The sequence below is a fragment of the Meles meles genome, chromosome 15, assembly GCF_922984935.1.
Source record: "Meles meles chromosome 15, mMelMel3.1 paternal haplotype, whole genome shotgun sequence".
In the NCBI taxonomy this organism is placed as follows: domain Eukaryota; kingdom Metazoa; phylum Chordata; class Mammalia; order Carnivora; family Mustelidae; genus Meles; species Meles meles.
In genome coordinates, this window is record NC_060080.1 from 55,244,887 (window position 1) to 55,260,750 (window position 15,864).

A 15,864-nucleotide genomic window follows, 5' to 3' on the forward strand; every position below is an offset into this window, starting at 1 on the left:
ATTTTGTTTACAGTTTGAGTATTTACAGGTGACTTGAAAGTGTAGAGAGTTTACTTTGTGCTGTTAATTTCTGCTCTCAGATGGTCACAGGGAAGTTTACATAGTCATAGTCTTTAGATGTAGTTTTTTGTTATGAAAACTTTTTCAGAGAAAAAGTTAATCTAAGGTGAATTTAATGTCTTCTTTTATTTCTTTAATTTATAATGTCTTTCTTTTATTCCTCTTTTCCCTTTCTTATATGGACTCCCTTAATTTCATTCAGTACTTATTTATTTTAAAGATTTTATTTATTTTAGAGAGAGTGCACCCATGAGAGGGAAGAGGGGCAGAGGGGGAAAAAGAGAATCTCAAGCAGACTGCCTGCTGCTAAGCACAGAGCCCAATGCAGGATTTGATCTCATGACCTGAGCTGAAGTAAAGAGTTGGGTGCTGGGACGCCTGGGTGGCTCAGTTGGTTAAGCAGCTGCCTTCAGCTCAGGTCATGATCCCAGCGTCCTGGGATCGAGTCCCACATCGGGCTCCTTGCTCAGCAGGGAGCCTGCTTCTCCCTCTGCCTCTGCTGCCACTCTGCCTGCCTATGCTCTCTCTCTCTCTGGCAAATAAATAAATAAATTCTTTAAAAAAAAAAAAAAAAAGAGTTGGGTGCTTAACTGACTGAGTCACCCAGGTGCCCCTCATTTGATTTTGTTTTTTAATTTTTTTTATTTTTTTTAAAGATTTATTTTTTTGACAGAGATTACAAGTAGGCAGAGAGGCAGGCAGAGAGAGAGAGAGAGGAGGAAGCAGGCAGGCTCCCAGCCAAGCAGAGAGCCCGATGCGGGGCTCGATCCCAGGACCCTGGGATCATGACCTGAGCCGAAGGCAGAGGCTCTAACCCGCTGAGCCACCCAGGCGCCCCGACGACTGATTTTTAAATAATGTGTATTCTAAGTGATTTCTGGTTGACTCTCAAACCTTTATGCATCATCTCAGAAATCTTTGGAGTCTTTGGAGGAAACCTTTTTTTTTTTTTTTTTTAAAGACTTTCTATCTTTATTTGACAAAGGGAGAGATCACAAGTAGGCAGAGAGGCAGGCGGCGGGGGGGGGGGGGGAGGAGCGGGGAGCAGGCTTCCTGCCAAGCAGAGAGCCCGATGTGGGGCTCTATCCCAGGACCCTGGGATCATGACTTGAGCCGAAGGCAGAGGCCTTAACCCACTGAGCCACCCAGGCGCCCCGGAGGAAACCTTGTTAATATCAATAAAAATTAAAAAAAAAAAAATTTAGTTTGTGCCAGCTCACAATGATTTAAAACATTTTATTCCTGTAGGGGTGCCTAGGTGGCTTAGTTGGGTAGGCATCTGCCTTTGGGTCAGCTCAAGATCCCAGGGTCCTAGAATAGAGCCCTGTGTCTTGCTCCCCGCTCAACGGGTAGTCTACTTCTCCTCTGCCCCATCTCCCCCTTACCCTGCTCATGTTTACTCTCCCTCTCTCTCTAACACACAGATAAACAAAATCTTTAAAACAAACACATTTTATTCCTACAATACTATTTAGTATTAAAAAACTTTTTCGCCATTAACTTTGAAATTGACTTTTACATTTGTTTCTTTGATTAAAATATTCATAAATGTATCACATAGTTAATGTTTCTTAATCTAGCAGCCATGATTTACCATATATTTAGTAATTTATTGATCCTGAACTCTGTTTTACCTAGTCCACTGAGAATTACTTACATTCTGCTTTGAGTAAAACTTTAGAGCTGAGTAATTGAGAGAAAGATGAAAAGTTTTCTAAAGGATAGTGTAGGACTTGAACATCTGGGTTTTGAGATGTTTCCTTGTTTTGCCTTATAGATAACTTTAAAAAAAAATCCTGGATTGTCTGCTAGGTTCTAAATATTTTAAGTTTTTAGGCAGGTAGTCTTAAGAAAAACTGAGGGGCCAGACCATCCAATTTTGGTATGGTAGCATATACAAATTCGAGGTTTTAACAGTGAAGTGCATGACATTTAGTGATGTGGTAGTCTACCAGAATTTGAATAATTTTATAGCTGGTATGCAGAAGTGGTTACTTTAGCTGGTGAAAAAGCCTAGCCAACCAGTTAGCAAAAGAATGATGAATTCTTGGATCTCCTTCAGAATGTTAGAGCACAGGATAAGGAAAAATATACAAAAAAAGGAAAGATTTGGCGAACAAATACAGTTAGTAATATAGTATCTGCCTAGAGTAAATTTCAAGGTATGTAATAGATAAAATAGAAGCAAAACTCATTAGTGAGATAGATAATTTTCCTCATCTGTAAAATCAAATATTCTGATTGAAAGAGCATTCTGATAACCAAGAAGTTTAGATAAAAAAGATCAACATTTAGTCTCAACTTCTTTTGTAATTTTAAAATTCTCAGAGTAGAAAGAAAACCCTACAACTAGACAGGGAAAAAAAAAATTACCTAAAAAGAATAGAAATCTTTTGGCATTGAATTTATTAGCAGAAAGCTGTGGAACACTTTATTCAAAGTTCTGAATTCCTCAATCCAGAATTTGATACCAGTTTAAATGATTTTTCAGGTATGAGATCAAGTTAAAGACATTTTCAGATATTTAAGGACTTGGGAAATTTATTTTTCATAAGTTCTTGAATATGTACCTGGAAAAATGAAGTAGAAGTTAAAGAAGATGAAATGAGATCCAAGAAACCAAATCTCTAAGACACCAGTGAAAAGGTGTTTTAGAGAAAAGGGTAACAGCTATGCTAGTGGTTCTGGAAAACAGTTGGTACAAATTAGAGCAAGAAGCTAGAATTGTTTGTGAAGAATGTCTTCAAGAATAAAGAAAAGCCATTATATAAATTGTGTGCTGGAACCTGCCTTCCTTTCCTTCCTCCCTTCCAGAATTTCTAATTCTAATTTTCTAATTCTAAGAAAAAACAAACCAAAACCCTGCGTATGTAGTGTCCATTATTGATAAACGAGATTGAACTCTGGAGCAGCCATAAATAAGTCTTAAATAATTGGTGTCGAATGTAATAGAAGACTCTTAAATACATATTCTTGCATTTTGGGAGAAGTTTGGGATGGGGGGGTGGTACAAAACTAAAGAAAAGTACTACTAAGTGTTTAAATGCAACAGAACATAGGAACAAATAAGAACAAGAGGAAAACCTGGAGAATATGATGTGTAATGGGTTGGGGGTTGGATCTGACATACAAAACAATGGAAATCTTTAAGAGCTATATCTTTTGAATAAGATATGTTACTGACCTACACAGTGTGCACTTAGGTTAAAAAAAAAAGGTGACTTCTAAGCCATGGTTATTAATGACAGTGAGAAAACTTGTGTTTTTATGATCTTATAAATATATCTTATAAACATATGCTTTTTTAGTAGCTTTTTGCCTATTTTGATTAGAACCACAATATAGATAAACCAAAAGAAGAAAAACAACATCAATATAAACACCTTCAGTAGGAAAACCAATAATGTGTAAGTTAGAGAACATCTCAGAATTATATGGTTTGATTTTTATCTGTCTGGAGTGAGAACATTCTTATTATTCCCTTTTCACCACACTTAGCCCGAAAATGCAGGTTGATGAATAGCAGTGTCTGATATCTCTTAGCCTAAACTTCTGTACTAACTGTTCTCATGGAGCTAACATAGGCAGAGAAATGAGATCAGAAGGTTATTTCAAGAAATCCTGTCACTTAGCTTTGTCATCAAGCTTTATAGCATTGAGCAACTTATTTAACTCTCTGGATCTGTTTTCTCATCATGAATGTTTCATCTCCAAGGTTTCTTTGAACAATTTACATTACACGGCTTTTCTGTGACAAATTTTCTTCTGAAGCTCAGTTAGCTCTGAAAACAATTTTAAGATTACTCCAACTGTATAGCTTATTTTAACATTTTTGGACAACATTCATTTGCCTGAATGAGTTCTGTGTGATGGATCATTTTTGGTTATGCCTTTTATATAAGGTAGGAAGAAGTTAGTGGAACATACAGCATTCACATTTGGAAGGAATACCGTAGAAGAAAGAAAACACAATTACCAATATCAGTAACAAAAGAACTGAAATCATTACAGATCCTACAGATGTTAATAGATAACAAGGTAACATTATGAAGAATTTTGTGCCAGTAAGTTCTACACCTTAGAATAAATGGAAAAATTTCTTCAGAAACCTTAAAGCTGACAGAAAAGTAGTAGAAAATCTTAATAGAACTGTATCTGTTAATGAAACTAAATTCTTATTTAAAAATCTTTCCACAAAGAAACCTAGCCATATGGCTTTACTGGTAAATTCTAGCAAACATTTAATGAAAAAAAAAATCATTATCTGGATTCCTTCAGAAAATAGAAGCTAACATTACATCATTAGCAATAGCAAAGACATTATAGAAAACTATAGACCAACATTCACCATGAATGTAATGCAAAAATCTTTAAATATTTGTAAGTCAAATCCAGAAATATGTTAAAAGGACAATAAAATACAACCAAGTGGAATTTATCCCGAGTATCATTTTAAAATTATAAATAATCTAATTCACTATGTGGCCAGAATAAGAGGAAAAAAACAATAACAACATGATTTTATCAGTAGATGTAGCAAAATCTTTGACAGAGTTCAGGGGTAAATCTCTTAGCAAATTAGGAATAGAAAGGGACTTCCTAGTTCTGATAGATCATTTATAAAAAGCCTATATAGTTAACATCATATTTAATGATGAAAGACTGAATGCTTCCTACGTAAGATTGGGAAAAAGGCATGGTTTTTCACTCTGACCAAATGTAGTCAAAACTGTACTAGAAGTCCTGGTCAATACATTAGATCCAGAAAAAGAAATAAATTACGTTCAGATTAGGAAGGAAGGAATAAAAAATAGTCTTTATTTTCAGATGACATCTTTATATATATAGCAAATCCTGAGTTACTAGAAATAATTTGGTAATATTGTAAGATACAAGGACAGTATGCAAAAATCAGTGGAAGTTTATATAATCACAATAATTAAAATGAAATTGGCAGAAACACATTTATAAAGAAAAAATGAGTTATTCAGATAAAAATTTAACCTAATATTTGTAAGATTTGTATGTGTAACTATAAAATATTACTAAGAGAAACTTAAAAAGACCTCAGTAAACGAAGAGAGATAACCACATTCATAGATTGGAAGACTTGATACTGTTAAGGCATCAGTTCTACTCAGACTAATTTATAGATTCAAGCCAATCCTTAGCAAATTCTCAGTAAGCTTTTTGTAAAAATTACCAAACTAATTGTTAATTCCATATGGAAATGTACTGGTCTGAGAAAAGCCAGAACAATTTTGAAAAAGAACAATAAAGTATGAGAATAGTGCTCCCTGATTGAAACCTTTATTATTAAAACGTAAGTCTGGCATTGGCATAAGATAAATTAATGGAACACAGTAGAGGGTATAGATCCATATAAATACATAACATATATACATACATATATATAATGCATATGTAGCTTCACTGGTAAATATATATATAATTTGATTGGTTTATAATTTTTATTTAAATGAATATAATTGAATATAGTTGACATTGTGTCAGTATAACAATATAACATTGTGTAAATGTAAGGTGTACAACATATTGATTTGTATACTTGCTTTTTTTTTTTAAAGATTCATTTATTTATTTATTCATTTAAGAGTGCACCAGTGGGAGGGGTAGAGAGGGAGAGAGAATCTCAAGGTGACTCTGTGCTGAGTGTGGAACCTGACATAGGGCTTTATCTCACAACCCTGAGATCATGACCTGAGAAAATCAAGAGTTGGATGCTCAACTGACTGAGCCACCCAGGTGCCCCTGTAGAGTAGATTTTTCACAGATGCACCAAGGATGCCATTATAAGGGCTACTTTTCAACAAAATATAACTGTATTTCTATATGGAATAAAAATCTGCCTCTACCCTTATACCATATACAAAATATTACATGGGTCATAGATACAAACATAAAAGCTAGAACTGTGGAACTTCTAGAAGAAAACATAGAAAATCTTCACAACCAGGATAAACAAAGATTTTTGGTATACATAAAACATGAATCATAAAAGAAAAAAATGGATTCCATCAAAATTGAACATTTTTGCTGTTTAAGATTGATTTTATCTATTGAGCACGAATTGGGGGAGGGGCAAGTGGGAGAAGATGGGGGAGAAAGAATCCCAAAACAGACTCTGCACTAAGTGTTGAGCCCGATGCAGGGCCCAGTCCCATGACCCAATATTATGATCTGAGCCAAAATCAAGAGTCAGATGCTCAACCAACTGAGCCACCCAGGCGCCCCACATTTTTGGTCTTTATTACTTTTTTTTTTTTTTTTAATATTTTATGTATTTAACAAAGAGAAATCACACTAGGCAGAGAGGCAGGCAGAGAGGAGGAAGCGGGCTCCCTGCGGAGCAGAGAGCCCCCGATGTGGGGCTCGATCCCAGGACCCTGGGATCATGACCTGAGCCGAAGGCAGAGGCTTTAACCCACTGAGCCACCCAGGCGCCCCACATTTTTGGTCTTTAAAAGACATGAAAAGGAAGGGGCTCCTGGGTGTCTCAGTCGTTAAGCATCTGCTTCAGCTAGGGTCATGATCCCAGGATTCTGGGATCAAGCCCTGCGTTGGGCTCCCTGCTCAGCAAGAAGCCTGCTTCTTCCTCTCCCACTCCCCTCTTTGTGTTCCCTCTCTCGCTGTGTCTCTCTCTGTCAAATAAATAAATAAAATCTTTTTTAAAAAGTCATCAAAAAAGACATGAAAAGGTAGCTTAACAGACTGGGAGAAAATACTTGAAATACCTACAGAATTTTACAGCCCTTTCAGACAACTCAGTTTTTCAAAGAGAAAAAGATTTAAACAGTCACTTCACAAACGAAGATTGATAAATTGAAAATAATCACATGAAAAAGGTATTCAAGATCACTAGTCCTTAGAGAAGTGCAGATTACAACTATACATACTGTTACTCCCCACTAGAATGGCTAAACTTAAAAAGACTGACAGTACCACGTGTTGACAAGAATGTGGAGCTCCTGGAGTTCTCCTATATTAATGATGAGAATGAAAAAAGGTACACCACTCTGGAAAACTTTGTGATGGTTTCTGAAAGTTGAACATACATTTACCCCATCTGACATAGCAAGCCCGGGAAAGCATTTGTTTACAAAAAAGGATTTGTGACTATTCTTAGCAGTTTTATTCCTGATAGTGTCAAACAGGAAACAGCAGGTATGTTTAGTAACTGATGAATGCATTAAAAAGTGTATATCCAAATAGTGGACTGTACTATTCTGCAATAAAAAGGAACAAACTACTGACATACGAATTAATGTAAAAAAAAAATAGATGAGAAAAAGTAGACACAAGAGTACATCCTGTATGATGTCATTTGTATGAAATTCTAGACACAGTTACAGAAAGCAGAATAGAGGTTACCTGCAATTGGTGGTAGGGCATGTGATTGATTGCAGAAGGGCTCAGGGGAATTTTTTTGGATGATGGAAATGTGCTTTTATCTTGATTGTAGTGATGCTTTACATAAGTGTATATACTTGTCAAAACCCGTAGAACTGTGTATTTAATAATATATTTTTGGAATGTCCGTTATTTCTTACAGTTGGCTTAAAATTTCTTATTAGCATTTTACTACTTGATAATTCTTGGTGCTGATGTCTAGCTTTTGCATATTTGACAATTGATTTTTTTTTTTTTTTAAAGATTATTCATTTTAGAGAGAGCAAGCAAGAGCATGAGCGGGGGAAGGGTTAGAGGGAGAGGGGAGAAGCATACTCCTCCTGAGCAGGATGCCCAACCTGGGACTTAATCCCAGGACCCTGGCATCATGATATGAGCCAAAGGTAGAAGCTTAACCAACTGAGCACACCCATGCCCCCCTATTTCATTCTTAAATTATATAAAAATTATAATCTAGAAACACCAAAAGTGCACATTGCCTCTGGCACTAGAAAATTACGATATACCCCTAAAATCTAGACCTTTTAAGTGGAGGAAAATTTTTCTTTGTAAGAAAAGACTGCACAAATTTGTGTGACGACTATGTGTTATTTCATAAAATACTTTTTCAATTTTCTCATGCTGTTGGTAGGGTTCTTTCTTTGTTGTCAAACGGTTCCTTGCAGAATATAAATATTAAACTGCTGTCTATACATAAGGTCATTACAGAATTTGGGGGTTTTTTGGAACTGTTTTAATAAAGGTTTTATCTGTGACCATCTCTACTGCGCCCTCTGGTGGTTTTTGCATCTTATTTGGGGTAACATGAAAATACATTACTCATTACCTTTGTAGGAGATACATTTTACACAAAACATTAAAACTTTAAAACCAAACTTTATGTTGAGAAACTACCCAGCACCTTGTATTGATAATACTATAGTGCTTTATTCTTGTGCTAGTCTTTATAAGTCATTCAGTACATGTTTCTTCATAAGTAATTTTGTCATGCCTGATGGCTCTTTCCAAAATATTTCTAAGATAGAAATTCTAAGATTTCTTATTAGAGTAATGTTTCCTAATAGTTTTCGTTCTATAATCCAGTTCTAAATATCCTGCCATCCAAAATAGATTGGGGAATCTCTGCTTGGAAAATACCATGTATAGTCAGGATGAGGCTGGAATATCTTATGGTGCCAGAAATTAAGAAGGTGCTCAAAATGGGGATTGTTGACAGGTCATGCAGGAGCCAACTTGAGGTAGTAAGTACCTAAACAGAGCTGGAAAATTTTGATTAACAAGTAATGACATTATTGGGTTTTAACCTATAGAATAAAATAAATATCTGTGAATCCATGCCGTAATATGAATAACTGAATAAAGAAATAAATGGGGAGAAGGGACAGTTTTTTTTTATTTTTTCTTAAATAGGAATATTTCAATTAATATAGGAAGAAAGGGGCAAAGAAGATCATTAGTAGGCAAATACCATAGTAATAAATTCTTTTTTTTTTAAAGATTTTATTTGACAGCGAGAGAGAGAGAGATCACAAGTAGGCAGAGAGGCAGGCAGAGAGAAAGAGAGAGGGAAGCAGGCTCCTGCCAAGTAGAGAGCAGAGAGCCTGATGTGGGACTCGATCCCAGGACCCTGAGATCATGACCCGAGCCGAAGGCAGCGGCTTAACCCACTGAGCCACCCAGGCGCCCCCACCATAGTAATAAATTCTTACAAGATTAACCTATGGATGCCAAAATTAGGTCACAGTTTTAGGAGAAATAGGATATTTGCATGGTCTTACAAAAGTATTGTGTCCCCCGCCCCTTTTCCCTGGTATTTTTTAATATAAAGGGAAAGGTAGTAGATTTATAGTGGAGAAATCTGGCAGACATCACCCTGCACAAGTGATCAAAGTTAACATCCCTAGCAAAAACACATTGACATTGTGAATCCTTTGATAACAGTGTGTTGATAAGGACATATCATCATTTCTATGGTATTTTTGCCCCACATGCCCAAGTTCATCCTAATTATGAGAAAACATCAACAAGCCCAAGCTGAGGGACATTTCACAAAATACTGGATTAAGAGTTTCAAGATTGTAGAAGACAAGGGAAGAATTAAGAGCTGTCACAAATTAGAGGAGACTAAGGAGAAATTATTAAAAGAAATTATAAACCTCAGTAGAGTTCCCAGGTATCTCTTATCTAGCTTTCTCTAATATTAATGTCTTACTAAACCATAGTACAGTTACCAAAATCAAGAAATTAATATTGGAACAGTAGTGTTAAAGTGCTTATTTTAGTGAAAAAACTGGTGACATCTGAAAAGTTTTCTTTTCCAGGATTCCACATTACATTTAGGTGTCTTTGAAAATATTATTACTGCTAGAAGGACTTGAAAAGACATTGTTTTTGTTCTTAGATGATTAATAGACTAATAGTAAATTATTGATAAATTGGCTATTTAAAAGAATTTCCTTAGGGAGGAATAGTGTTGTTTCTGTTGACTACTACACAATTTTTGGGAATTGGCTAAAGTTAGTGGAAAGTTAATTTTTCTGCTATTCTGCTTGCTTCTTTTCATTTTGAGAAATCTCGGAATCAGCTAAAAGGGCTTAGACTTCACAGTTGTTTTTCTTTTAACCCTAACAGTGGAGTAGCAGTTGGGGTGTATGTAGTAATAATATTAATGCTTTAGCAGCTAGAGATTTAGATGTCTTCTATATAATACTATTTTGGAATCTTCTTTTATTCTTTTTTTCTAAGTGAGAAAAAATATGAAGGGAGATGGTTGTGTTTCTTTATCTGAGTGATGAATGAATATGCAACTTTATCTCTTAGTATTATATTACTCTGGTACTAATATGTCCAGCTGACAGTATTTATTAAAATTTACTGTAGCTCTCTTCAATATATGTTGTTGGGAAAACTGGACAGCTACGTGCACAAGAATGAAACTAGACCACTTTCTTAAACCATACATAAAAATAAATTCAAAATGGATTAAAGACCTAAATGTGAGACCTGAAACCATAAACATTCTAGAAGAGAATGCACAGGCAGTAATTTCTCTGACATCAGTTATAGCAGCATTTTTCTAGATAAGTCTTCTAAGGCAAGGGATAAGTTTTCTGAGGCAAGCAAAAATAAATTCTTGGGATTTCATCAAAATAAAAAGCTTCCACATACCAAAGGAAATAATCAAAACTAAAAGGCAGTCTACGGAATGGGAGAAGATATTTGCAAATGACATACCTGAAAAGGGTTAGTATCCAGAATATATAAAGAACTGATACAACTCAGTGCCCCCAAACAAATAATCCAATTAAAAATGGGCAGAAGACATGAAAGACATTTCTCCAAAGAAGACCTACAGGGGCGCCTGGGTGACTCCGTGGTTGGGTGTCTGCCTGCGGCTTGAGTCATGATCCCAGGGTTCTGGGATCGAGCCCCATGTCAGGCTCCCTGCTTCATGGGAAGCCTGCTTCTCCCTCTCCCACTCCCCCATTTGTGTTCCCTCTCGCTATGTCTCTCTAGCTATATCAAATAAATAAAATCTTTAAAAAAAAAAAAGACCTACAAATGGCCAGCAGACACATGAAAGGATGCTCAACATCACTCATCTTCAGGGAAATGCAAATCAAAACTACAGTGGGATACCACCTCACACCTGTCAGAATGGCTAAAATGAAAAACCCAAGAAACAAGTCTTAATGAGGATGTAGAGAAAAAAGGAACCCTCTTGCCCTATTGGGGGTAACGCAAACTGGTGCAGGCACTGTGGGAAAACACAGAGATTCCTCAAAGGGTTAAAAATAACTCTACAATCCAGTAATCGTGCTACTGGGTATCTACCTCCCAAATACAGAAACACCAAAGGGTTACATGCAGCCCTGTGTTTATAGCAGCATTATTTCCAATAGCTAAATTATGGAAGGAGTCCAAGTGTCCATTGATAGATGAATGGATGAAGAGATGGTATACATATACAGTGGAATATTGTTCTCTGCTGTAAAAGAATGAAACTGCCATTTGCAGCAACATGGATGGAGCCAGAGAGTATAAAGCTAAAAGAAGTAAGTCAGATAAAGACAAATACCATACAATTTAACTTATATGTGGAATTTAAGAAACAAATGAGCAAAGGGAAAAAAAAGTCTTGAACCAAGAAACAGACACTTAACTCTAGAGAACTGATGGTTACCAGAAGGGAGGTGGGTAGGTGGATGGGGATTCAGGAGTGCACTTGTGATGAGCACTGGGTAATGTATGGGATGGTTAAATCACTGTACTGTACACCTGAAACTAATACAACACTTTTTTATGTTAACTATACTGGAATTAAAAACAAAACACAAAAATCCTACGTATCAATACAAAAAATAAAATTAACTGTAGCCAAATGGGCTCGCTGAAAGCAAATGCTTAATAATTTTATGTGTTAATAAGATTCCTGAAATCACTTGTTAAAATGAGTAGCCATCTAGATTTCACCTTTATCCCTGAATATAGTCATGGAGCATTGATCTGGGTAAGGTCTCGACAGTATAATTTGGTGTTTTCTGCATTAGTAATCCATCAGTTCCTTATTAACAAGTTTATACTTCATAAACTGATGAAAAGATCAACTTTTTAATGTCCTGCTTAAATTTTAGATAATGATATATATGACTTCATAAGATTATTTTAGTACTTTGTATAATGTGAATAGATGGGCATTTTCAATTATTAAAATTGGTAGTCCTTTCAAAAAGTAGAAGTCCTTACAAAAAGTAAGAAGAATAACATGTTTTAACTTGGCAAAACATATGAAAACGAGTATCTCTGAGTCACAAGATGAGTCAAGAGGGTGAGGTTTTTTTTTTTTTTTTCTTTTTCCCCTTGTCCATCTGTTTTAAGGGAGTATGATCCCAAGCAGTAGAAAAAATCTTCGATGAAAGCTGGTACCCCCGAATTGGAATTTGTTCTTTAACTTTTACGAAGTGCAGATCTGAAACATTTAATGGTACTAGTGGGTTTAATCTGTTTGAGAGATCTGTGCCTAATTTGTAGGAGATTGCTAAGTGCCCATATTTCAAGAATTGAGATGCCGTTTCATACCCGAGCATACATTTAATCCTGCAACACATCTTCCCTGCAGTGCTTGGTAGTGGAAGTGCTGCTTCTACTGGTGACAGTAAAGACCAAACCGATCACTTTGTTCGGTTACCTAAAATAGTTATATTTACCATTTGTTTTTTGAAAACTAGCTTTCTTTAATCTTGGCTTTAAAAAAATATTTATGGCATTGCCTTCTAGGCAAACCATTTGAAAATACTGTAACTATTTAGGTACAGAGTCCTGCAGTTGGTCAGCTAGCCTCAACTATAGTAAGTATTAAGCAGTCTGTGTTTTACCGTTGTGAGGCAAGCAGGAAGGAAAGGACAGAAAGGAGGAAATAAATGGGTGGTTGGAGAATAGATATGCCTTCTTTCAAGTTAAACTGGTTTCTTAAAGAATCTCAGGGTGAGTTTTGGCTGCAAGGGATGTGTGAGAATGGTGGTGAATAGAAAATTATACAGAGCTCATTCCCGCCAGGTCTTGCTTCAGGGGCTTTAAAAACATAGTTATTGTTAAGTGTGATGGTTGGCATGTTGCTGCCTTTGAGGAATGTTGTTAACTACTCATCCAGAATAAGTATCGACTGTTGTATATCATTTAAGATATTTAAAGCAAGAGACAGAAAAGGGTTTTAAATGTTGCTTTAAGGGTGTTTGCCAGAGAATGCATTAATGATACTTAATAACCACAGAGCACACAGTATCCCCCTTTTTTTTAATCAGAGAAAAATTAACAGGGGTCTCCTAAATGGAGAGTTCAGGGAAGGACATTCCAGTAAAGGGTATATAAGGAAATGGATGCATGAATTTTATGCTATCTGAACAACTGTGCTGAGAGCAGTGTAGCTAAGGTAAAGATAATGGGGGAAGAGAAGGATGGATATTTAAATTTTCTGGTTTGTGTTTGTGGAAGCTAAATATTGTCAAGGGCTCTAGATTTTTTATCCTGGTTGTATTAAGAAGCTACTACAAATTTGTAAGCATAAGAACTAACAATTTGGCTGAATGTGCCTTTTAGAAAGATTACTGCTGGCAGTATAAAGAAGTATATTTATTTGATGCTTTATCTTTATTCTTAGTATTTCTTATTCATTTGTCAGGACCGGAATGCTTTCTTCTGGATTAGTGGGGTTTTCTGGGTCATTTAAACAATAATCCTTCACCTGTTTCAATTTCATAATGTGACTAGATAAACTGTTACTTATGTGCCAGCCTTAGTAAATGGAATCTTAAGTGTCCATAAGTAATATGGTGCTACATTACTGCCTTTGTTCTTTCCAACTGATGATACACTCCAGAGCTGTTGCTGTATGAGATGCGGTTGGTGGACACATGTCTTTCCTTTTCCTCTTGTGATATACTTTAGTGATCCGTTCTGTTCAATTGCCTCATCACCTTTTCTGGTTTGTGGTTGTAAACTAAGGCAAAACTAAAGGTTACTAGAAAAAAGTAGTTAACTCATCCTTGGTATGTAGAAAGAGAAGAGTAAGTGCTTTCAGCAAAATCTGAACTTGGAGAAACTATTCTGAAAGGTTTGCTAATTGGTGTCTGACTAGGTAAGTAGTTCTAGTCTAAATTCTGATGGCATTTTGATCATTATGTTTTAAATCTGAAACCCTTAGAATACTCATTTAAAACATTTATTGAGCAGCTTTTATATGTCGTGTACATATACAACAATGAAAAGTGGTGTTTGGTCTGAGGTGGCATGGGAAACCTGTAAGTAAATAAATGAAAAGCATTTGAGGGACTTAAAAAAATTTTTTTTCTCCAAGAGTAAGGGTATCCAGTTTCATCACAGAAAATTAGAAAATAAGGTTTATTTGAACAGTTTGCTTTTATCATCTGTTCATTAAAGAAGGAATACTCTTTAATAGAGGGATAAAAGGCTCTCTGCAGTTGATGTGTTTATGAAATGTGTATTTTGGTGTTGGAAGCAATGTTTAGATGAATCATTAAATCAAGAAAGGCATTTCTCTTACAGTAAAACGTATGTATTCTTGCAAACTTGAAATGCTGCAAACATCATATGTCTCAGGGAAAGTATGGATTAGATAGACCACTCATTAGGCAGCTTTGTAACAGAATACATAGAAGAACTGTTATGGTCTTAAAAATTTTAGCACAAATAACCTCTGGCATTTGTATTAAGCACCATAGCAATTCATTTGTTAGCCTTAAACTAGGACTCATGCTTCCTATTTTGGATTTTCCTCAAGGTCCTTGAGGACATCTGCTTTGGTAGAAACTAATTTTGTAAAAATTAAATAATGAACCAGGGTGTAGTCACCTTCGTTAATTGTGTTTTGAGGCTCTGTGGTGGGAAGAGGCAGAGGTGGAAAGATGAGGAAGTATCTTTGCAGCTTGTTCATTGTTACTGGTACTTTTCACCAGATTAACAATGTTGGAAAGCTTTAAAATTTTATCAAGACTTGGTCTTTGAGAAAACTTAGTTCCTTTCCCTTCCTCCATAACATACGAGGAAAAGTCCCTCCACACCACTGACATTTTTGTGCTCTACTGAGTGACATGACTCCCTTCACCAGTTGGATCTGAACTACTTCCTGTCAGCAGCATGTGGTAGTTGTACAGTCTGTGCTTCAGTTGTTCAGATAATTATAGTTTTTATTCCATTTTGATATTTTTATATTTAAAAAATCTATTCTTTCACTTTTAAGTTTTTATAATGAGGATGCCATATATTTGAATTTTCCAAAACAGTTTGTGATCTCAGTCTCTAATATTGTGGGCTGTAATACATGTATACTCGGGCTGTGGAACATTTGACTTTAATTTTTTTAGAAAAATTTCTTTTAGGAATTTATAGCTTTAAATATATTTGTATTTCTGCTATCAATTAAAATTATTTGTGTGAGTTAGTCTGATATCTTAAAGGAATGAAAGTAGTAATGCAATTTAGAAGAAAATTATCTTTTTTTCAAGACCATATATGCTGCTGAGAGACCGGCTACTGAATTTTTATAGAGTAGTTACAAACTAATGCAAACATTTCTTAAGTTTCTTAACATTTGTTAATTTTGTTAGCTGTGGTTCTTTTGGTTAAAAAAAGTAAAATGCCTGTGTTTTGTTTGCTCATACTTGCTAAGACTATCTCTGGAAGAGTATTCAAGAAACTGGCAACATTTACAGGTGGGGTAGGAGGGAGGTCTTGAATTTTGAACCATGTTCAAACCATAACTATTAAAAATAAATTAAACTTTAAAAAGATAAGTGAAAAGATGCTTTGGTGTACAGAACAGAGATTGATGTAGCCTGCCTAGTAGGAATCACCTGA

General features: G+C 35.5%; 1 protein-coding gene across 1 annotated transcript in view; it reads left to right on the top strand.

The window, feature by feature from the left end:
* Nucleotides 1-15,864, top strand: part of PPP3R1 (protein phosphatase 3 regulatory subunit B, alpha) — a 73,879-nt gene that overhangs the window by 36,801 nt on the left and 21,214 nt on the right. The window lies entirely within an intron of this gene.